This window comes from Aedes aegypti, unplaced genomic scaffold (genome assembly GCF_002204515.2).
Source record: "Aedes aegypti strain LVP_AGWG unplaced genomic scaffold, AaegL5.0 Primary Assembly AGWG_AaegL5_hic_scaff_1711_PBJ_arrow, whole genome shotgun sequence".
NCBI lineage: Eukaryota > Metazoa > Arthropoda > Insecta > Diptera > Culicidae > Aedes > Aedes aegypti.
The window spans coordinates 1-24,351 of record NW_018735170.1 but is presented as its reverse complement, the minus strand read 5'-3'; the positions used below and the strand labels follow the sequence as shown (position 1 = coordinate 24,351).

General features: G+C 36.9%; 1 long non-coding RNA gene across 1 annotated transcript; it reads right to left on the bottom strand.

Moving 5' to 3' along the window:
- Positions 1-1,952: 1,952 nt before the first annotated feature.
- Positions 1,953-22,135, bottom strand: LOC110680649. The gene is made up of 2 exons (XR_002502956.1): positions 22,095-22,135; positions 1,953-2,148 (listed from the first exon to the last, which is right to left on the bottom strand). It is a non-coding gene; the product is annotated as an uncharacterized LOC110680649 (long non-coding RNA).
- Positions 22,136-24,351: the final 2,216 nt, after the last annotated feature.

The following is a 24,351-nucleotide window of genomic DNA, read 5'->3' as shown; positions in this document are numbered from 1 at the left end:
GCACATCGAGCTGTGACGTGTCGAGGAATGAAAATTCGATTTTCACACGTTGGTTACCATTTTCTAAAACAGATATTGAACAAACTGGGAATGTAATTATTCGTACTACAATATCTACAAACTCGACCATTATTCTCCGTTTATTACAATCTCAATTTCCATTTTCGATTTGAAATTTTTTGGATCCCCGTGGTTGTACATTGCTGAACTTCTGAAAAAGTGACACAGTATGTTGGATCTCAACGATGGCGGTGATTTTGAGCTGCAATTGTCATAATAACAACCTTATGAGTTTTTCACATTAGAGACAGCTATGTGAATAGTAAGGCGGTTTAATGAAATTGATATACGTTAATTAAGTATAACTTACTTCTCAATTATGGTTTTCATCAAGCTAATATGAAATAAATAATAGCCTTATGATGTATGGTTTCATTAATGGAATGACCAATGAAAGCAATGGAAATCATAAGGCGCGCAATGAAATTTGTATACTTTCATTATGTTCACCTATTTTTTTGATTATGATTATCATTCCAAAGGTATGGAATCCATATTAGCCTTCTGAAATCGGATTTTATGGAATTTTCAATGCATCATAAGGCAAAATTTATGGAATTCGTTAACTAATTTGCCTGAGTGTAAATGATGTATATTTATTTTGAACACTGCGAAGAAGGTCCCGTAGCCTCGAGGTTACGCTTTCGCTTCGCAAGCGGAAGGTCATGGGTTCGATTCCCAATCCCCCCACACAAAAACTCCGTCCAGCCACCTGAAGACGCCGCACGAAGGACCGTGTATTGGGGAAGAACACAACCATCCTTCGTCAGTATCGGATGGTGACTGAGACACACTGACCCTCTTTGTAGGCTGTTGCCTCACACAACACATAAACATGCAAAATGAACCACCGCACACCAATGGATTCGATATGGATATGGATTGGACCAACGACAGCACTCTCCTCTACCTGCTCGGTATGAGAGAAATAGCAATAAGGGGCTGTCCATTAATTATGTAAGGGTTTATGGGGGGAGGGGGGGTTTGAGATTTCTTACGCGCCATACAATTTATTTTTAATTTTCACACAAAAAATCTTACCATGGGGGGAGGGGGGGTTGAAAAACTCCGAAAATTGTCTTACATAATTAATGGATCGCCCCTAAGAACTATAAATAGATTCTGTCTATATGATACTCGGCATAGTAGTGGCCAAGTGCACGGAGTGCCTAACAAATAAAAGCAAGAAAACAAAAAAAAAGAAGGTCAATGGGAAAGTATTGGGTTTCTACAAAGAATGTTGCTTATGAAGGATTATGATACCAATGACGGAGTGATGTGTGCTGCTTCAAAGGGGGCAGTCGGTATGCTTGTTTTTAAGACTGTGCGTATTTGAGGTGCTGATAGATGTCCGTCGAGAAACAAGTGTAATAATTGAAAGTCACAGCTCTGAAAACTTAACAAACTTTGCAGTATCAGTATAATGCGTATAATGGGGCTCAACAGCGTCTTGCAAAGCGATGTCGATGTGCCCTTTTCAAATGTTTGTCGAAGTTTCTTGTCCCACAGATAACAGACGTTTAACTTCGATTGTAAAACTGTGGAAGACAATTGACGGTCTTTTTAAATGGCAACACAAGTAGCAACATCGTGGTGGCGCTTTCTTTTATCGTTAAGTTCCCATGGCACCACTGAGGAATAAAAAACATTTCAAGATAATTATACTTACCACTGATTGCCACAATACGCTGTGTGGCGGCGCTAGTGTTTTCAACGCGTTTTTGTTTAAATATTTACACAAGTTTTTGTTCTAGCATAAACATCTGTTATCTGTGCTTGTCCTATTCTTTTGCACAGTACTTATGATCAGCGATACCGGCCATACACAAACAAAAACAAACATTTGTATTTGAGTCCAAGGAATATCGGAAGTTCTAGGTGAAACACATACATTTGTTTGTAGAAGAGCCTACCTATGGCAGGACTATTATTTATTTAAAAAAAAATAAAACAAATAAAAATGTTCTATTACACGGCAAGGAATATTCATGTATTATATTTGATTTGATATCATCGTTTATAGCTTTTGTAATTTGCAACTTGGCGCGTGAGTCGGTCCACTTCTAATCCTAGCGTATCAAGGTTATCCTGAAAAATCAAATATTTATATCTACAAAGATACTAGGGGTATTCACTAAACAGCGTAAAATGCTGCGTAAGTCACGGTAGGGTAGATGTACCAATAGTGGAGGTACTAAGCACGATTGAACTTCATTTAAATGCCCAAATTCAAGATGTGCAATTAATGTACATGTTAATGTTGTAACGGGAAGTAACGGCTATGGTCCGATGCACGAGTTCACTAATTTGACGTTTGAGCGGTGCCAAATTCACTGGTTGCCATGGTCCCATAAATAACAAGGCACCGCTAGAATGTCAAATAGTGAACTCGTGCATAGGTCCATTGACTTAATGAGAGAAATGATTTCATCGCAGTAAACCACGGCATGTCAGTTAAAAAAATAGAGGTAATAAACTATAGAGGAAGAATGTCACTGGCGTCGCTGCAGGAACATCTTTTGCTGGCGGAGATAGGCGGGGCTATAAATGTCAACGCGAAAAAGTATGCAGTTTGACACTTATGTACCCGACATGTTTCTGAGCGAGAACAAAGGGAACAGCAGCGACATGCGTCCTCTACAGTTTTATATCTCTATTGTTAAAAACAATACCTCCACTATGGACCGATGCACGAGTTCACTATTTGACGTTTTAACGGTGCCGTGTTATTTACGTGACCATAGCAACGAGTGAATTCGGCACCGCTCAAACGTCAAATAAGTGAACTCGTGCATAGGTAAATGGACCAATGCACGAGTTCACTAATTTGACGTTTGAGCGGTCCCAAATTCATTCGTTGCCATGGTCATGTAAATAACACGGCACCGCTCAAACGTCAAAGAATGAACGCGTGCATTGGTCCATTGGTACACAGTTCCTTTAGTTGCGGTATATTTTTAATTTGTGTTCCTAGTTGCGGTATCCGTTGTTTTCTTATGGGATCCTCTACTATATGAACACTTTACCGCAACTATTGGTACAAGCAAGTAAAGTTTTAGCAGTTTTAGTTATATTTCATCAGTTTTAAAGCAATTTGAACGCGCTTTTCAACTATTCCGTATACAGGTATGTTCCGTTTTTATCAACACGATCAGCAATTTTCAGTTGACAAAAACGGAACCGTGACAAAAACGGAATAATTTTCTTAGACAAAATATTTTACAAATTTGAAAAGAAAATTGCTGTTTTGTCAGGATAATACACATTTTCATATCATAAATGTACAGTATTGATGTTTAAGAGCTCTGAAGAGCATTTGGATTGTTAATTCTTATAGGTTCATAATGAAAGTTTATTGCAGACTCCTATCAATCAATATGATTTTGTAATAAATCACTAATAGTTTAGTTTTCTTGGGCAATAAATGTAATGTAATCACATAAATGTCCTTTTCATCATAATGTGCGTCATATTTGTAGAAAAGGCTACAAGAAAGTGAGCCAAGATGATCATTGGTTTTATTCCAAGAAAGATTAAACAAGAAACAATTTCTTTTCGTATCTTCATCCTTCTGCTTCTTTTTTTTTCTTAATGACATTACATTCCAACTGTGAAAGACCTTCTTCTCAGCTTAGTGTCTTACAAACACTTTCGCAGTTATCAACTGAGAGCTTTTTACAAAGGTACATTTTTTTGGCATTTTTGGCTACACCCGATTGGTGATTAAATGTGGAGTTCTGTTGCGGAAATTTTGCAAACTGAAATTAATGTAACAGATTCCTGTGCTTTGAATTGCCAGAATCTTATTAGCAAAATAATTGTGGTTATTTTTCTTCTAAAATTATTACTACCAACTTCGATAGGGATGCACTAATCGCCAATCTAGAACAGCGCCACCATCGCCTTTTAGCTTTACGTTAGATCAGGAATAGACTGGCAATAAACTGACTTAAAGTTCTAGTTTTTTGTTAAGTAAAAATCATATTAAATACTAGTGGTCCCGCCGTTTTTCCATCAAGTAGGCTGCTGAAAAATGACATGCAATTTTCCATACCAAACGGCAGTTGTTTCAGTTGTTTTCTCCAGTTATTCCAGAGAATTTTCAAAATCGTTTCCTTCATTCAAACACGTCAGAACACTTGATCAAACACTTCAACAGTGAAATAATCATGTATTATTATTAGCCCGTTCTAAAGCCATTTCGTAACATGCAAACACCATTTAATTTTAATTTATATATAGAAGTTCATCAAAAACATAAAAGTGCACAAACTGCACAAACTCTAGAACAAGAATCACCAAATTAGAACCTTTTTGTAAGAAACTCTTTTGTAAAGTTTTATGAATGAGCGTATGGATGTTTGCATAAGACTCCCAATTAACGTTTAAGTTCTCATTTGGGGAAGGGGTTCATGTCTGCTGAAAGATCAAGCTCCCATCAAATTTGGGATGGCAAAGTGCGTGACGTGGGAACCTCATGTTTCAACAGTTTCTGAAATCGTCAGCCATATCAATTCTTTACCCTCTTCCTCGATGCAAATTTATTGTATGAAGATTTCTAAATTTTCTAAGCAGTTTTGCTGGACCTTTTTCCCTACCCTTTGGAACAGGATCTAATCAACGGCTGTTTGCTATAGTTTGTGCAATGCTATCCAGTTTGGGAGATAGAAGATAATGTTAAAAATATGACGGGGTCAGAAATTTTTTGATACCATGTTATATTAGAAAAAATATAGATCTCTGCTACTCTCTTAAGTACGTACTCAACTAATCACAAATTCCAGTTGTTGCTAGGACGTGGCCAGAGCAATTCTCCATTCTCCATGGGTCATCTTGTACAACAGACCAAGTTTGAACTAAGTTTAAATACTCCAATTGATTAGTGGATAATGAGTCAAACCTTATTGAATCGTATATGACTTGACACGTAACATGTATCGTAGGTGCTCAAAATTAACATAATGTCGAAAATTCATCTCTGAGGCTACTGAAAAGCATTTGAATTGCTTCAAAATAAGTATCTAGTTTGTATTCCAAATATTTTGAAAATAAAAAAAAACATTTATGTGTGTTGATAAAAACGGAATAATTTGTTGACGAAATCGGAACATGACAAAATCGGAGCGTGACAAAATCGGAACGTGATAAAAACGGAACGTACCTGTATCAACAAGCCAATACGTCGATTGGTAGCGTCCGTTCTGTGGTTAATGTAATAAAATCAGTGAAAACGGCACTACCACAACTATAGGAACACCCCCAACTAAGGGAACACTTACCCTAAACTGATTATTTTAAATCTTTCACGGCATGGACCTATGCACGAGTTCACTATTTGACGTTTTAGCGGTGCCGTGTTATTTATGTCACCATGGAAACTAGTGAATTCGGCACCGCTCAAACGTCAAATTAGTGAACTCGTGCATCGGTCCATTGTGTAAACTGTGATTGGAATATTTCAAACTGTCAGAATTCATCACATCAATACAGTACCAGATTTACGGCCTAACTGACAAATGTAAACAAATTGAGTTTTATTCACCTAACAGTTTATTTGATAAATTACAATCATATAATGCACAACTGATTCTTAAAAATAACGTTTTTCACGAAATAAGTAAGAAAAACATAAAGGCGCATTTGATATTCTCTTTCGATACGAACTCTGATGTCAATTTCGCCCCTTCCCCCTTTGCGATTGAGTGTGGCAGCAGGGCGCATTTAAAACTGAGTGTGCAGAAGGTCGATAGTGAAGAAGGTTCGTGTGAAAGAGCGTAGCAAAACGACGAAGCTGATGATATATATATAGTCTATAGTATATATAAAGACTATAGTCGAAACAGAAGGACGAGGTCAAAAGGCGCAATCGCGGCTGTCAAACTGAAGGAGACGAAAAACCGAGGGGCGCAACAATCCTCAATTTTGATGAATGGCGCATGATGCTTTTTTATTTATTTAAACATGTTGTTCATAATATGAAAATAAATCAAATGGTTTGTTACAAAAATAATATTGTAATGGATCATACAAAAATGCATCATGCGATTAAATCGATCGGAAACATAATATAGAATTGAAATTATTGTATTTTTTGCCATAATCCAAAGTGCGATCGCAGCTCAGTTTGGAAGCTGCGAACTTAATTGCACGTTGAAAGAAAATTACTCACTACATAGTATAAAAACGTTGCTAATTTCTAATACCACAAACAGCTGAATAGTTGGGAATTCACATCACTGATTCGTATTTTCAGGCAGACAAGAGACCTACGAATAATAATTGATGAAAATGCAACCCTTTTGAAGTGAAATTCATACTTCTGAAACGTAATTATCTAAAGTTGCACAACATTTCTTTTATTTTCTTCATTATTGACATCATGATTGACATAGTGTGTAAGAGATCTGTTAAGCCGTTTATTTACATTCGTGAAAGCCGCCCGGAGTGTTCACAGCCGCAGGGCCATTGGGCCGTATGAATAAAATGTAGTAAAGTTGAGTTTACTACATTCTCGGTAGTAAACGCTATATGTGGAACACGAGTGGAACATGTTTGTGTCATTTTCCTTTCTACACCTTTCGAACATACTACAAACAACGCATTGCTATGAATAAAGGTAGCATTTACCAGAGTCTATGAATGGAGAGTTGCGCGAAGAGGCTTCTTTGAATGGTTGTTCTTCTTCGTCTTCGAAAATAGCCCCTATCTGTTTTGCTGGCCTGCTCGATAGGTAGACGGTTTGACAGTTCGATAGGTAGATTTGGTTTCACTCTTCGCGCAACTCTCCATTCATAGACTCTGGCATTTACTACAAAGCTACTGGTAGTTAGCTTCAGAGGTTTCTACACATGCTTTGAGATTGCGGAATTGAATGGAATAATTTACTTTTGAGTAAAAATCATAGGAAAACGATATGAGTTTTGAAATTTTTGAAGGTATTTTGAGTTTTGCTTAGGAATTCTGAGGTTACGAAAACATTCACCCCGCCAATTCTGAGATTCCGGTAAGATTACCGGCAGTAGCAATTTGTAATATCCGTGTGAATTCTGGCATTACGATAATTATGTTATTTTGAAATTGTTTATTGGCATATCGGTCTATTTTGCTCGAAGTAAGAGGGAGCATGGAGAAGAAAGCAATGAATACTAGATGGATAGGTACCGTAAGGGAACGGCGAGAGAAATTGGATTAGATGTTGAAGAGGGCATACCATATGAAACAGTATTACTTGAAACGTCACTTCCTTGTGGCTAACGTCCCCTATGGGAACGGCTTGGGTGTGTTTTGAGAATGACACTACCAAGACAGCCAAAAGGAAGGAGGTCTCAAGCGCCCTAATACTGTTTGGCGATCAAGCAGGTTCTATCGATCGATGGCTTATATTATCATTCATTGCTTTCTTCTCCATGCTCCCTCTTACTTCGAGCAAAATAGACCGATATGCCGATAAACAATTTCAAAATAAAATCATCACGGTCGATACCTTTGTATGTAAGATAATTATGTTATTTTCTAGGAATTTTAGGATGTCGGTAGGAATTCAGATATTCACAATGTAATTCTGAATTTTACGTGTAAATTCTGACATCTCAGATTCTCAGATTTCCTTTAAAATTTAGGAATTCCTGTAGGAACTTTGGGATTCCGATAGGGATGTCGGATTTTTTAATGATAATTCTGGAAGTTTAAATACCATTATAGGAATATTGCGGAAATATAAGAAATCTGGTAAAAACTCTAGAATTGGGGTGGGAATGGGATTCCGGATATTAATCTCTTGGAATTCTGTGGGTATCTTTGAGACTGTATTTCTGTAAGAATCTCTGAGATTGCAATGGGATTCCTGCGAATTATTGTGTGAATATTTGTAATTCTGAAAATCAATCTTTGTAATTATTGTAAAAAACTTCAAGATTCCGTTGATTTCCAGTTCCGTTGGAATTTCAAAGCAAGGCTTTAATATGAACCTTTTGAATGTCGGTAAATTTTTTAAAGATTTCAATGTGATTTTTAATAATTTCAAAGGGAACCCTGGTATTTTAGAGGAGATCCTCATTGAATTCTAACGACTACCAATGGAATCACTACAATTCCCATAAAAATCTCTACATTCTAAGTTCTAGAAATTCCAAGGATACTATCAGAAACCCCACTGAAATAACGAGAATATCACAGAAACACTTAGAACTTCCAGAATTCAACATGCTGTTAAGATAACACACGGGGAGCGTCAAAATTCTACCGCAATTTCACCAGAATCTCAGTACTGGTGCTAGAAAATATGTGGTTCCTAATTTGATAGCTGTGATCTCAAGATCTCAAAAAAATCATCAATCACGGGCGTTGGCGAAGACCGAAAACCACCCAGAAAATTCTTTGATGTACCATCATCATAAAATCATAGACATAAAGAGAATGCCAGACTAATTGCAAAATTACACTACAAATCTTGTCAAATTACAGCACCATCATGATTTTGTGCAAATTATCGCGTAATCGATTAGATTCCATGCATTTCCTTCATATGCATGATTGTATTAATTTTAAGCGTCACTCTGAATAGATTTTTATTCACGTGCAGAATCACTCTGCACTCTGAATGGAAATTTCTCAACGTGCAGCTTCAGTCACTGCTCATGTTCGAAAGTAGTAAGCACTACATGTTCGAAAAGTTTTTTATTCATACCAAAAGTGTAGTAAAGTTTGTGGATTTTGTTTTTGAGTAGATGCTACATGTAGTAAAGTTCAAAGTTTTTTATTCATATCACCCATTGTTTCGACTTTGACATTAGCTTCGCATCTAGAAAAGTTCGCACCTCATGAGCAGGCGCGATTACGGTTTGGTGCTGCGAAGTCAATGGGCCGTATGAATAAAATGTAGTAAAGTTGAGTTCACTACATTCTCGGTAGTAAACGCTATATGTGGAACACGAGTGGAACATGTTTGTGTCATTTTCCTTTCTACACCTTTCGAACATACTACAAACAACGCATTGCTATGAATAAAGGTAGCATTTACTACAAAGCTACTGGTAGTTAGCTTCAGAGGTCGCTACACATGCTTTGAGTTTGCGGAATTGAAAGGAATAATTTACTTTTGAATAAAAATCATGGGAAAACGATATGAGTTTTGATATATCGGAAATTATTTTGAGTTTTGCAAAGGAATTCTGAGGTTACGAAAACTTTCGCTCCGCCAATTCTGAGATTCCGGTAAGATTACCGGCAGTAGCAATTTGTAATATCCGTGTGAATTCTGGCATTACGATAATTATGTTATTTTTTAGGAATTTTAGAATGTCGGTAGGAATTCAGATATTGATAAAGTAATTCTGAATTTTACGTGTAAATTCTGACATCTCAGATTTCCTTTTGAATTCCGGAATTCCTGTAGGAACTTTGATATTCCGATAGGGATGTCGGTTTTATGATAATTCTGAAAATTTAAATACCATTCTAGGAATATTGCGGAAATATTAGGAATCTGGTAAAAAACTCTAGAATTGGGGTGGGAATGGGATTCCGAATATTAATCTCTTGGAATTCTGTGGGTATCTTTGAGACGGTATTTCTGTAAGAATCTATGAGATTGCGGTGGGATTCCTGCGAATTATTGTGTGAATATTTGTAATTCCGAAAATCAATCTTTGTAATTATTGTAAAAACCTTTAAGATTCCGTTGATCTTCAGTTCCGTTGGAATTTCAAAATTAAGCTTCAATATAAACGTTTTGAATGTCGGTAAATATTTTATAGATTTCAATGGGATTTTTTGTGGAATCGTTAAGAATTTTAATAATTTCAAAGGGAACCCTGGTGTTTAAGGGGAGATCCTCATTGAATTCTAACGACTACCAATGGAATCACTACAATTCTCATAAAAATCTCTACATTCTAAGTTCTAGACATTCCAAGGATACTATCAGAAACCCCACCAAAATAACGAGAATATCACAGAAACACTTAGAACATCGGAATTCAACATGCTGTTAAGAAAACACACGAGGAGCATCAAAATAAAAAAAAAAAAAGTGTAATCAAAATTCTACCGCAATTTCACCAGAATCTCAGTACTGGTGCTAGAAAATATGTGGTTCCAAATTTCATAGCTGTAATCTCAAGATCTCTTCATAAATGTTACGCTAGTATTCAAAAAATCATCGGCGTTGGCGAAGGCTGAAAACCACCCAGAAAATTCTTTGGTACATCATAAAATCATAGACATAGAGAGAATACCAGACTAATCGCAAAATTACACTACAAATCTTGTCACAGCACCTTCATGATTTGTGCAAATTGTCGCGTAATCGATTAGATTCCATGCATTTTCTTCATATGCATGATTGTATTAATTTTAGGCGTCACTCTGAATAGATTGTTCTTTACGTGCAGAATCACTCTGCACTCTGAATGGAAATTTCTTAACGTGCAGCTTCAGTCACTGCTCGTGTTCGAAAGTAGTAAGTACTACATGTTCGAAAAGTTTTTTATTCATACCAAAAGTGTAGTAAACTTTGTGGATTTTGTTTTTGAGTAGATGCTACATGTAGTAAAGTTCAAAGTTTTTTATTCATACCACCCAATATATTCGCTGAACTTCAAACCGATTTTACTGACAATGTATTAGTGTTCACATTCGCCCTAATTCTGACTCTGTATTGACATGATCGATCAAAGCACGCGTTGGTTGTCGTAACAAAACAAACAAACCTTCAAATGATTCATTGGCCATAATATCCGGGAAAACATCCAGAACATAAAATTATCAAAAGATTACATAAAATGGCATTAAAGACATGGTGTACTATACGAGACATGTTTGGTAGAGGCGTCTGCTTAAGGATGAGTTGTGCCCTGTAGCATAGGAATATGTGGTAATGATATATTCGGAATGTACCACAATGCCGTTGTACTTGTTGATAATACTATGCCAAATAAACGAATGATTCAGAGCATTCTATTGTGACCAACATCATTCGATGGATCATTTTCTAACAATATTCAAAAGTAAACAAAAAGATGATTTCGGTCAAGACTTTGTGGTTTAAAATCTCAGGTTTAATATCGTTGAGTGATATGGATTCAGGGCTGGATGATCAGGATTCCCATTTTTGCATGAGTGGGCACTGTGGTGATTTTATGTTTCGGAATCCAAATTTACCCTAACTGAAACTGTGTAAAATGCAATCATGTCCCAGCTAAAATAATCACTGTTCGCTGGTGAATTTAATTGGTTTTTGGGTACCGTAACGAAAACGAGCACTATCAAAAGTGAAAACAATCTATAATAAAATTTGACGTTAGTCATCAGTAACAACAAATTCTTAGAATGTTCTCGATTGGTTACTAGATTAAAAATTTGTCGTATGTCAATGCTCAAAAGAATTATTTCATTTGAAATATTTCTTTGCTATTTTACGCAGATTCCTAGGCAGCATCCAATTATTATGTAACGCTAAAATTGGAAATTTTACTTCCCATTACGCAGCTTTTAGTGAATACCCTTACTGTTTTCTTGGGGGTCGGCCTGGCGTAGTTGGCAGCACGTGCGCTTCATATGCGGATGGTCGTGGGTTTGAGTCCCATCCCCCCAACACAAATTTTCGTCAAGCCGCATGAAAGCGGATAGGCAATTACTTTTCTGTTGAAGTACCGTAAAATGGGATGAAGTTGATCACTTTTGTGCCTTACTTTACTTGGCAAAAGTCAATTGTTTAGAGAAGAACCCCTCAAACATTTCATTAAAAATCTGTTTTAAAATGGTAGAATTATCTTGAATGTCAAAACGACATTCAAAACATGAAGAGCAGATATCAGCTAATGCGACATCACAAAAATTGTGATAATTGAAATCGGATCATAGCTTTCTTAACTTGACACATGTAGATACGGGAATGATCAACATCTCCCCACTGATCAACTACACCCCGAATTACGGTACATACTTCCCACAACGCTGAAAATGGCCTTTGTTGACCAGGGGGGTGAAATCCAATAATTAGCTACCCAACATTGATTCAGCACTCGAAAATCAGGAGCAAGTTAGGGAAAACCGACCAGAAAGTGGGTACCAAAACGCGAAGTACCAAAAACGATGTGAGGAAAAGCCGAAATGTATGCAGGGTGACAGCCGTGTCAGTCCTCTGTTTTTGACACCCACCCACCCCCTCGTTATGTTTTTTGTATGAATGTTCTACAAATTTTGTATTTTTTTTTTTTTAATTTCTTTGTTAGTATCATTCCAAACATTACATTCATTATTTCTTATATCTAGGTGTTCTGTGTTATTAGACAACACTATCATCCTAATTTGGTAAAACAAATCTAAGATTTTATTAACATTTTGTTAACAACATATTACATTTCATTTGCCGTAGCAGTTCAGATTTTTTACCGGTGAGTTGATTTCACCTGCTAATAAGAGACAAAAAAATACAAACGTTTTCAATATACTTAACCTAACTTAACCTAAACATATAACGCATTAATCGTGGCAATAGAAGATTGTAACGATTTTTGCTTGAAATTATTGATTATTTTATTTGACATTTGTTCCAATGTTTCAACATTGGATATTCTATGTAATTCATTTGTACTATACCAGGGAGGAAGCCTCAGAATCATTTTCAAAATTTTATTTTGAATTCTCTGCAGAGCTTTCTTCCTGGTATTACAACAGCTACCGTGTACGCACCAAACTTTGCGCAGTTAAGAAATTATCATCTTATTTTTGTTTCAAATAAGGCTAAAATATATATTTTTTTTATTCAAACTTCTGTCAATGATAGGCTTTTAACCCTTCAGTAGAACACATGATTTTAAAAGAATGAAAATAATTCATAAAAAATAAAACAAAATAAAAAGGGGATGCAATACCTTGTGCCTAACATTGCGCACAAAATCTGAATTGTTCCTAACTTTGCGCATGATGTGCCTAACTTTGCGCATGCCTTAAATTGCTTGTTTGCTCTGAATAATTTTACTTTCTTACTGGTTTTGTATTAAATAAAAAGGGTACAACTAATATGAGTTTCATCATGAGCTTTTTCGTGAATTTCAATTTAATTTGTTCAACCACCCCAAACATAGAGTGGCCACGAATAGTGACTTACACTGTTCTTAATTTTTACCATATATTCACAAGATTACAATCTGAGCAATATAGTTTACAGCCGTAGCTTATGCTTAGGGGTCATGCACAAATTACGTCACGCTCCGAGGGGGGGGGGGCTCAAGCCAAGCGTGACAAGTCTTACAAAAATTTCGGAGGACTAATACAAAAAACGTGACAGAGGGGGGGAGGTGGTCAAAAAAGTTGAAATTTAGCGTAACATAATTTGTGTACCATCCCTTATTTGTTTTCGTAAGTTGGTTTATATCATTTATTCTTTTGTTTTTTTTTAATTCTTAAACTTTTTTTTATTTTATTGTTGTTTCTGTTCCTTATTTTTTAAATTTGGTTCCATCTCTTTGAATAACTATCGAAATTCGATGCTCGTATTTACTGCTGATGGTCTGAACAATTCGATTTCGCACAATTTGGAAGCTTTCTAAAGAAAATCTTCTCTGTTGCACATGTCGTCAGCTGGAAGTGGAGGAAGTTTGGGAGATATATCGTTGATCTCTCGCGATTAATTATTTTTTATTAATTTACCGCCATACGTATTAGATATACCATAATTGAACGGGCTTTTTTGCTAGACAACTAGAACTTGAATCATTGTGCATCAACTGGGAAGCCAACCTTTGCGCTATCAATTATCCAAATTTACTGTAAAAGTCTCCTCCTGCGTCAATACAGTGGGATTTCCGAGATTTTTCAATGCACAACTTTGCCTTCAGCTTCATACAAAAGGTACTTTCAGGAATATAACATGTAACCGCTGCCTTATAGATTGAGTGACCATTCTTGCTAAGATCGACAGCTTTTGTCATTTGCAATGACGTACATGTATTTACGTGCCATTCCGAATTGCTAGAAGTGCGCAAAAATTAAGACCCTCACGTAAAAAATGGGTCCTAACATTGCGCATCGCTTTTTTTCAAATAAAAATTCGACATATTGTATGGAAAATTAATGGAATTACTAGAATATTACCCTTTTTGCTAATACACCGCAATTATACTTCTCACAGCATAGTTTTGTTCGGAAAAATGTTGATTTTTGACAGAGCCACTCCTTAGTGCTTGTGCTAAGACGGTGTAAAAGTTGACGTTTATACGTGTGACGATAAGGTTTTTTGTTTATTTACTAACATTAACGAGCGTTTCTCAGTAAACAAATGTATGCCAAATACTTATTTTACATAAACGAACATGTTGCTGAAACTGAATTGTTAAAAAAATCAATAATTAATTATCATTTCTTCTGGCTTCTTAAAAATGCGCAAAGTTTGGAGCTGCGCAAAGTTAGGTGCGTACACGGTAGTCCATATTGGTACAGCATACAACATGGCTGGCCTGAAAATTTGTTTGAATATCAAAAGCTTGTTCTTAAGACAAAGTTTTTGATTTTCTATTAATAAGTGGATAGAGACATTTTACAGGTGGTGGTTGGTCCCTACTGATAAATCCTACCTCCGTTCTGGTCACGATCTTCAGATTATCGTGATTCGTCAACATTCTTATTGATAAAGTGGGGGAACAGGATTGAAGTGGTATTTGAAAGAATGTCAGAACAGGTATCCACCGGCGACGCTAAACGGACCAAAGTAATGTGGTGTAATTTGGGATTTGTGGATTGAATACTGATATATTTTGCCAAGCATCAATATGGGTGACTTCCGAGGATAGCGAAACGTAAGAGGGGTTATGACAAGGTTGTGGGTAAATCCATCACATTGGGGTTGTGACTCTTGGGTTTATTCTGCGGCTGGCGTGGGGTGGCAGTTGTCGGTGTCATATGGCGGGGTGGCGGTTCTCGACTCGAGTGAGGTGAGTCGCCGTGCAAATCAAATGGAGAGTCACCTCACTCGAGTCGGGAATTGTCGCCTCGCTGTGCGACGCCGGCAATTGTCACCTCGCGCCAGTCGTGGAATATACCCATCTGTGTCTTGTCAGGAATAGGGTCTGATTGGTATTGTAGTATGCAATAGAGTTCGGAATTGATAGACAGACTTTGAGGAAAGAAGTTTTTGAACGTAAGGCAGCAGCACCTTGGATCTTGGAGGGCGCAGGTAGGATTGAAATCAAAATAATATTGTGCGTTTCTTACACACCACAGGATTATCGCAGAAGTTTTTTACATGTGCGGGGATGCCGGTAGAGGTGAGCGATTGCGTCGAGTCGGGTCGGTGTTTTCAGCGGACTCATATTTCGCAAATCGAAGAATGAGTGCTCTGAGGGCACCAACATGATTCGATGCGGTCCCACACTTTTATCTGTGCTTTTGCACTTGTCTTATTAAATAGGAATACTTTGTGTTAGGGAAAGTGTAGGAGAATAAATTATGATTTACTAGAATTTTCTGATAGAGGCATAGTATTGAAAGCTAATGGGATTTTGACGGTTCGATTGGCGGCTTACCGCCTACTCGCATTTCTCCCTTTCAGGATCTCTACTCACAACAATAATTATTTAACACAAAACTAATATCAGATGGGCCGCCATTCTGTGGAGTGGTGTGGCCCCTTCCTTTCCTTGTTTTCTTATCTTTCCAGAACAACCGAAATGAAGAAAGGAAACCTCCAAGCCATTGTGGAGAGGTGATGTCGCAGCAGGAGGATGTGCGGGCCCGGCACGCAAGTAGTCCCGCCTTAAGGTCGTTAACACGTGGAGGGTGCATTACAATTTGATTACATGGATAATAATAACTATTTACACCCTGACAGAACTGCCTATCTCATAAATAGGTAGAAGGGCGGGACGATGGTGCGGGCCTACCCACTCTGTCATCGGTGTGCGTCGGGCGTGCTAACTGGTATAGCATAGCCTATGGGGCTCTGCCTGCACAAATCATGTTTTCTTTCTCTTTCACTTTTTGTGAATTGCTAACAACAATGCCATTAAAGTAAATCCAATACAAGAATGCAGTGCAGAACCTCATAACGCCTTTTTCGGTAAACGTATTTCCCAGCGTGGGGTTTATAGGGATGTTTGTGTAAACAACGCAGATTGGCCATGGCTAGGGGGTGCGTTGATATTAGCAGATTAGCAGATAAGTGGATAGAGACATTTTACATATTTGTTACATTTGGCTTGAATGCCCTCAATGTGATTTTTGAAAGTTAAATTCTTATCTAGCATGATCTCTAGATACTTAACTTCATCTGACCAATTTATTGGGACCCCTCTCATCGTGACAACATGTCTACTTGAGGGTTTCAAATAAAGAGCTTTTGGTTTAAGTGGGAATATTATTAGTTGAGTTTTGGAAGCATTAGGAGAAATCTTCCATTTTTGCAAGTGTGAAGAAAAAATATCCAAACTTTTTTGCAATCCACTACAGATGACACGCAGGCTTCGTCCTTTGGCGGAGAGGCCTGTGTCATCCGCAAACAAGGATTTTTGACATCCCTGAGGTAACTCAGGTAAGTCAGATGTGAAAATATTGTATAATATTGGTCCCAAAAGGCTGCCTTGGGGAACACCAGCTCTTACAGAAAGTCTTTCAGATCTGGAGTTCTGATATTTAACCTGAAGTGTACGATTTGACAGATAACTTTGAATTATTCTAACAGTGTAGGTTGGAAAATTAAAGTTTTTCAATTTTACGATCAAACCTTCATGCCAAACACTGTCGAATGCTTTTTCTATGTCTAGAAGAGCAAGAGCAGTAGAGTAGCCTTCAGTATTGTTGGAACGGATCAAATTTGTTACATGTAAGAGTTGATGAGTGGTCGAATGTCAATGGCGGAATCCGAACTGTTCATTGGCAAAAATTGAATTTTCGTTGATGTTTACTGATGGATGAAAGCAAACTGATTGGACGATAGCTAGAAGCTTCTGCTGGATTTTTGTCTGGTTTTATAATTGGAACAACCTTAGCATTTTTCCATTTGTCAGGAAAATATGCTAATTGAAAACATTTGTTATATATCAACTAAAAATGATAAGCTACTTTCTGGAAGTTTCTTGATGAGGATGTAGAAAATTCCATCATCGCCAAGAGCTTTCATATTTTTGAATTTTTTAATAATAGTTCTCACTTCTTCCAAATCAGTCTCCCAGGCATTTTCGAAAACGTTCTCTTGATTGAGAATATTTTCGAACTCCTGAGTAACTTGATTTTCAATTGGTCGGTATTCAGACAGACTGAACCAAGTGCTTTTTCATGGTTTTAGAAAAACGTACGCCAGTCATTCCAAATGTCTAAATTGTTGCATTATTTGCTGTAATAGTGGAATTTACCTGTTTGATGATGCATCTGTATCAAAATGACATCGGAAAACTCAGAATTGATGGAGTCTTTAACGTTTCTTCAGAACGTCAAAATATCATCTAGTCCAGTTTGTCTAAACACCGACCAATTGGACTAGTTAGTCCTAAATTAAAATTGTGCGCGCTTTCAAATTGCATAGCAAGTTTTTGAGCTTTTTCGCAATTAGTTAGTAATAATTTGTTTTCCACTTTCAATGCCGGTATTGGCTTCTGAGGTTTTTTCAAGATTTTAGATAATTTCCAAAAGGGCTTAGAGCCAGGGTCCAATTGAGAAATTTTATTTTCAAAATTTTTGTTTCTTAAATCTGCAAAACGTTTCTTGATTTCTTTCTGCAAATCCTGCCATATAATTTTCATAGCAGGATCACGAGTGCGTTGAAATTGCCTTCTCCTCACGTTTTTAAGACGGATCAAGAGATTAAGATCATCATCTATAATCACGGATTCAAATTTTACTTCACATTTTGGAATTGCAATGTTCCTGGCTTCAACAATGGAATTTGTTAATGTTTCAAGAGCATTGTCAATATCAAGTTTAGTTTCTAAAGAAATGTTAACATCAAGATTAGAGTCAACATACGTTTCATATATATTCCAGTCGGCTCGTAAATAATTAAAAGTGGAGCTGATAGGATTGAGAATCGCTTCATGGGATATTTTGAAATGTAACAGGCACATGATCAGAATCAAAATCAACATGAGTAACTAATTGGCTACAAAGATGACTAGAGTCGGTTAAGACCAAGTCAATCGTAGATGGATTTCTAGAAGAGGAAAAAACATGTAGGGCTATCAGGGTATTGAATTGAGAAATATCCTGAAGAGCACCCATCAAATAAAATTCTGCCGTTGGAATTACTTTGAGAATTATTCCATGACCGATGTTTGGCATTAAAGTCACCAATGACAAAAAATTTTACTTATTGCGAGTCAATTTTCGCAAGTCAGTTTGGAGCAAATTAACTTACTGTCCAGAGCATTGAAAAGGCAAATAGGCAGCTATGAAAGTTGCTTCCCGACTAAAAATGGATGGACCAACGTGCGAAGTTCGATTTTTGACCAACTTCGCCGCGTCGCGAGTCACTACGCTATAGTGCGCATCTATGCCCTTCACCGTGTGCATTATGCGCACTATTGAGAATCGACTTGCGACGCGGCGAAGTTGGTCAAAAACCGAACTTCGCACGTTGGTTAAACCCATTTTCTAACGCGAAGCAGTATATATTTACCAAGTTGTGTTTCAACTGAAACACCTAAAGTTTCAAAAACTTTAGTTTCAAATGACGAAAACAGTTGATGTTTTATACGCCTATGAATGATGATTGCAACTCCCCCACATACCCCATCAAGTCGATCATTACGGTAAACAAAAAAGTTAGGATCTCTTTTGAGTTTAGATCCAGGTTTCAAATAAGTTTCAGTAATAACTGCTACAGTATTGGACAAAACATTTGCAACTTTTTCGATTTTCCATACAAAATGACAAACTTTGATAAACCATATCTCAGTTATTCATAGACCGATTTGAATGAAATTTTCACAGAATATCAGACATAACTTTAATTTTAACATATATTTTTGAGTGACTTTTTCAATCACAAGTTGAAAAGCAGTAACGGTTTGACTAAAGTGAATTTTCTGACGATTTTTTATAATTGACATAACTAAACATATTTAAGGAATAGTTTCATGGTATCTTCAGCAAAGTTGTAGATTTTGACGAGATGAATAAGTTTGCTGAAGACAGTTTTTGTTTAGGGCTATCAGATTTTGAGATAAAAAGTTTTAGATTTTTCGTCGAAAATTACACTTCAGTCAAACCGTTATAACTTATAAACTCGGGATTGGAAAAATTATTCAAAAATATATGTTAAAATTCAAGTTATATTTGATGTTCTGTGAAAGTTTCATTCGAATCGGTCCATAAATAACTGAGATCTAGCTTACCAAAGTTGGTCATTTTGTATGGAAAATCGAAAGAGTTGCAAATGTTTTGTCCAATACTGTATATGCACGTTATTAGCTGTAAGAAAATTAAACAGCTCGTCCTCTTTACCATTCAGAGAACGAGCATTCCAATTTAAAATATTTAAATTATTATTTGGATCCATTAGAAAAACGTAATCCAATAACAATTTGATTTGTAAATTTTACACCTACTTGGACTGCTTCAGTCATAGTGGTGGCTTTGAACATTGCATCAATCATTAGATTCAATTGTTCAGTTAGAAAATGTAAATCAGAGGCAGACATATCACTTGAAGTGGGTACATCTGATGATTTCCCATTGGAATTTTCGGTAGACGAAGAAGCGGAGTAGGAGTTACCTGTGGCGGTAGGGTTTTTTTTTTCATTTGATTTGAAAAAAGTAGATTGGGTACTCATATTACGAATAGGGGAGGAGTTCAAATTACCTGCTACGATATCGGCAAAGGATTTAAATTGAAAGATTCGAACGGCTACCCGACGGATTAAAATTTGTTTGTGAATGAGCATGATTATGATCTTCCTGGTGGGTATGATTCCTAATCAAGCGATCGTTAACTGAAAAATGAGCATTGTTCGATACTCTACCAGGCAAATTCCGGAAACGACCGTTATCGTAACGGATATTATCTTTCATCTGCCTGGCACGAGCCTTCAATGACTCTTTTGCGTGAAGGGCATTCCAAAAATTGGACTTATGATTAGCCCCGCAATTAGATCATATGAACTTGGTGGTATCTTCCTTCACTGGACAGACGTCCTTAGCGTGAGAAGAACCTCCGCAAATCATGCATTTAGCATCCATGCGAAAATTTTTTTGTACCATGACCCCACTTTTGGCACCGACGGCACTGAGTGGGGTTCTGGTAATTTCCTCCTTCCTTTTAGATCTTTTTTGTTAAAGTGAACTAAATAATATTCTTGAGAAAGCCCTTTCCGAACAATGGCCAGATTGGGTTTTCTTTTTCATAATGATTACTTTGGACTGGGGAAAATCCAAGTAAATCATTTATTCCATTGTTGATCTCTTTAGGTGACTTATAGTCACTTGAGAGACCTTTCAAGACAACTTTGAACAAACGTTCAGTTTTGTCGTCATAAGTAAAAAAAATGTGCTTCTTCTCTTCAAGATGTCTGAGAAGAAGTTCGCGATCTTTAAGAGTTTCCGGCAAAACGCGACAGTCTCCTTTCTTTGCAATTTGGAAGGAAACCTTGATTCCCCTAATGGAGTTCAAGATCTCCTGCCTAAATCCCCCAAATTCGGAACAACTGACCACGATAGGCGGCACTCTTTGCTTCCTCACTTGAATCAAAGAGCCTGGGCTAGAGGCTGCTTCGATTTGGTGTTCGAAAAGTCTAGAGCATCGAACTGATTGCTCATTTCGATACAATTATTCATTTCACCCTTTGAAGAAACTTCGCATTCCGGGGAAGCGTCCTTTCTTCCATTCTTGCCACGTGTAGCGACAGTTTTTAAAACCCACTTTTTTGGAAGGAAGTAGTGAATTCAGAGATTCACCCTTCCTTTTGTTAGTTGTTGATACCATGTTTAGTTAATAAACGAGAAAGACGTAACCTTCGAGAGGTTTTTTCCCAAGACGGTGTCCAAGAAGGATTACCACCGCTAGCTTTCGCCAACGGGTCCAACGAAAAATCGAAGGCACGGGTCCAAAACAAGGATCGTAAGGGGACCAATAGTAGAAAAAATAGTACTGAAAAGTACTGTTTTAGTAGCACTGGAAAGTACCGTTTTTAATTTTAGCACTGAAAAGTACTGTTTATGTAGCACTGAAATAGTTATTTAGGCAACAAGTTGCAAAATGATGATTTTTTCAACACGAGTTGTACAGTTATCCAACGAGGCTCGCCGAGTTGGATAAATACAACGAAGTGCTGAAAAATCGAGTTTTGCAACGAGTTGCCTACAACATTTTTTGATATTTCGAAAAATGCTATTTCAGCTGGGTGAACTCTAAAAGCACAAACAAACATTTCAAGAGAAACTCACATGGGCACACATCCATGCGTTGTATCAATTCAGTATTTTTCAATCACGTAGGCTGTGATACAGTAGTACCTACCCATGAATGTAGTAGCACTTTTCAGCACTGTTTTTTTTTTTCAGTAGGAAAAGTAGGCCGTTATGTTGATCAACTTCTCAATGAAAAGTTGATTGATTTGCAACGGAATTGCAAAAGTACTGTTTTATTGCTTTAGGTAGTTTTTAAGAAAACTTCCAAGAGCAGAGAGAATTCGTGTACGCACAGCACGAAGGTACGATGCGCACTGTACCAAATTTTGTATGAGTTGTAACATTTCGTGGACACTAACCACCCCCTCAGCATTATTGAAATTTGTGAATGGGCCCTACGATTTTTTTACGCATCGAAATAGGCGATTACTTTTTTTGTTGAACAATGTGCTAAAATTCACCTTAATAAGAAACAAAAAAATCTTTTCTGTTGAAGTGCATTCTTCTCATAAGATGAGAACTGCACAGAATTTGGATTTTTCTCAAAATCCTAAGATTACCTAACTTCGGAAGTGCATTCGATTAGCATCCGGATGCGCCCTACTTCCGAAGTAGGGTATATTGCATGAATAACCGAGAATAATTCATTTTCGGCGTTACTATATTTTCTAAGGATTGACCGAACTTACAATACTCACCTTCAGAGTAATATTTTTCAGCAGCGTGTCCTCCAACACAGGACTGAGTTTTTTTGTTGACCTCAAGAACTAGTTCTAGCTCATATCCGAAGGTTTAGGCATTGCCATAAATTGCGTGCATTATTCCATTGTACATCTGAAAAAAAAGTAACGACATAAAATATTATTCGTGTGCATTTGAAACAAAATTAAATGAATAGAAGTGTATAAAGACGACTGACGTATGACGACTGTGGCGAATTTTATTTGTAAAATTCAAATAACGATAACTTTGGTTTGGTTTGGTTTCAAATGCATCTTTTCACTTCCGGTTTGCTCTAAAATTTCATGCGACCGTTTTTTTTTATTTTTTTTTAATAGTCCGCATTACGTCGAATGTAGCAATTACTAGAGTGCCTGTAAACGAGAGCTGAGTGCACTATTGTTTTCCTCTAAGGTATCACAAACTTACATCTACACTAGGGCACCCATACCATTGGGCGTGATAACCACTATTTAGAATCACTCTGGCAATTAGCCTGGAGGGAGACAACCAATTCGTTCATCCAAACGTCCAGCATCCCACCGGCAAAATCGCTAGTGTTGGGAGGGGATTTAACCTCCCAAATTAGCCAAATAACCTCCAAAACCATTCACTCCAAGTTTAGTTCTAATTTTCTCCGTTATATGAATATGTGGCGCGGTCGATCGTCGCAAGTTTATCGTTAAGTTTAGGAGGCATGTTCGATTGATGAGTTTAGGAGGCATGTGTTCGATTGATGACTGAAGAAAGATTATAAATAAATATTGCGCATTTTTTTCACCACTGGACTATCGCAGAAGTTTTTACAAGTGCGGAAACGCTAATAAAAGTGCGCGATTGCATCAAATCGGGTAGGTGTCTTCGGGGGACTTATTCTTCGTGAATCAAAGATTAAGTGCTCTGAAGACACCAACAGGATTCAATGCAATCCTGCACTTTTATTCACACTTTCGCACTTATGAGGCCGCACTTCGCAGTCCAGAAGTGGAAGAAATACACAATATAGCAGCTTGATATTGTAAATAATCGAAAACAGTGTTTGTTCGGTATTATTATACCATTCCGAATATCGAGTATTCTACAAATGGCGACGAAGATAATGGTAAGAATATTGTTTTCTAGTTATTTTTGAATTAAGAGTGCCATAAGTACAAACAGAATTATGGTACTAAGCGGTTCCACGCCAAATCGGTAAACGATGAAACTCGACTACCTTGGATTCAAATGGAATTTTGCACATAGTTTCGATATAATAGAATAAGTTTTTTTCCACTGGTGGAGAGACCATTTAAAATCAAGAGTAACTTCTGATAAGGGCGTATGTATTTTTAGCATCACCATTTAAAAAAAATGTACCTCGTAAACCGTTTGTTATAGAGAAAAAGTGTCTGAGGAGGGATGGTAGACAAGGCTTTGTAAAAAAAATATACACTGAAAAAAAATACTTATATTTTCATGAAAAAATCGAAATTAAACCTTAAAACCCAAATTGCAAAAAATAGGTATCTTATTTTTTTCAAATTTTTTCTGTAAAATTTCAATGTTTTAAGCACAGTTTCAACATGGTGCAATCTAAAATAAAAAAGTTTTTCTAAGAGCAACTTTTGGTGCATTTCTGAAAATTCAATTTTTGGCCGTAGAAAAGACGTTTTCTTTATTCTTTATTCTTTATTTACTTAAATTCAACGAACTCTTTTGGTCTAATTGAATTATCAATAAACTATTATACATTTAATCTAACTCTAATTACGAAACTGGCACATTTGAATTCATAATCACAAAACGACAAGTTCACTAAAATCGTAGCACAAAATTTGGTCGATACAAATATAAATCTCATTCCTTTCGCGCGAGCAGGGGTTCCCAATAGTTGTTGCGAAACTCTCTAAAATGCAATCCGCAAGGCCAGGTGGACGGAAGTAATGCTGTTCGTTTTAGGTGTGCGTTGATTCCAACTTTGAACGATATGAACGGCATCGAAATAGAATCCTTCCATGCTGGAACTAATTTCTTCACAATGATGTCATCAGTACCCAAAGCATCGGCGACCAACTTGAATACTTCACGTTCACTCACGCAACTTTTGATTCTTGACAAAAATAGCCAAAAACGATCGTTTGCAGACCGCTGTTCCACGATATTGCTCAAACAGTCCGTTGCTTTTGTGCCAAGCTGAGTATTGTGTTGTACTCCCAACGATGACTCCGTAGTAGTGGAGCGATCTCTGATCGATGG